Here is a 1351-nt window from a genome sequence, read left to right as displayed (position 1 = left end):
GGAGGAGGAGGAGGAGGAGGAGGAGGAAGAGTCCTTGGAAGAAGAAAAGAGGAAGAGGAAGAAAAAGAAGGAAGTATGTGGGGTGAACAAATTCATGAGACCAATGCTTGTGTTCATATGGATGAAGCAATTACAGCTACCATTTAATGAATCAGTGGAAAAATAAACAGTTTAATCAAGACCAATAAAATGAATGAGATCCAACTCTACTGGGGCAAAATACGGCCATGTACAGAAAACACTGCAGTGGGATATTAGAGTTACTATTCTCTTTCCTTTATCTATTTGGGGGCCTCAAACACTTCATGGAGAATTCTCTGAAAATCCACCTTCACACAAGGCCCTTCCTGACACTCATACCTAATATCTTGTCTTCCTCTCTCTCACCCTTCTCCACAGCACAAATCACTACCTCATCATCCACTGTTACCTGTTTATTCACTTTCTCCCTCAGGAAAATAAAACCTCCATAAAGAAACAACTTCACCTTTTTCACAGCTTTGTGAAAGAATATTTGACTTAAATATTTGGTAAACTAATGGGGAATGAGTTCATGAATGTATGGCTAAATAAAAAGAGGGAGCAAAAGCGAACACTCTTGGTGTAATCACAAAGGAATTCAGAAGGAAATCCTACATGTGATAAGGTTTTTATTAATGCATTAACCGAACAGCAGAAGGTGGACTTCATGCGGACATCTAACAAGGTTTAAACATTACTCTTCTCATTTTCATTAAAAATGTTTCCTCTGTTCTTGTGACCGGCACCCTAAGCTGGAGAAACCAAACTGTACATGTCATGGGTTAAGCTTATCGCCCACCAGAGGATACAGGGAAATCTTAATCCCCAGTCCCTGTGACCATGACCCCATTTTTGTTTTGTGACCTGATGATAATAAAAGGAAGTCAAATCGGGGTGCGGTGAGGCTGTAACCCAGATGTCCAACGTCCTACAAGAAGCGGAGTTGGAAGCACAGTGCTGGGAAAGAGCCCCATCCAAGGACACAGGAGTGAAGGAGGCCGAGGACGGCCAGAAGCCAGGAGGATGGTAAGAGCCAGGAAGGGCTCTGCACTCCAGGGTTCAGGGTAGCTTGGAATCAGGCAACCCCTGGATTCCAGACATCCAGCCTCTACGACTGAGACCTCGCGTATAAACACACACGAACGGAGAGTGCTATGCGGGGGCAGGGGTTGCCCTAAGAAATGACATATTTCCTATTTGCTTCTCATCTGAACACTAGACTCATCCGCTAAGTACTCACGAATAAGATGTCCCTCGTATGGTACATGGCCAGGCCATTTCCTGAGTGTTCTACAAATATTTACCAAAACTGATAAATCCTTCACAAAGA

The sequence above is a fragment of the Fukomys damarensis genome, unplaced genomic scaffold (genome assembly GCF_012274545.1).
Source record: "Fukomys damarensis isolate Sample0158 unplaced genomic scaffold, DMR_v1.0_HiC HiC_scaffold_25, whole genome shotgun sequence".
NCBI classification, from domain to species: Eukaryota; Metazoa; Chordata; class Mammalia; order Rodentia; family Bathyergidae; genus Fukomys; species Fukomys damarensis.
The sequence above is the reverse complement of the archived record's forward strand: the minus strand, read 5'-3'. Positions refer to the sequence as shown.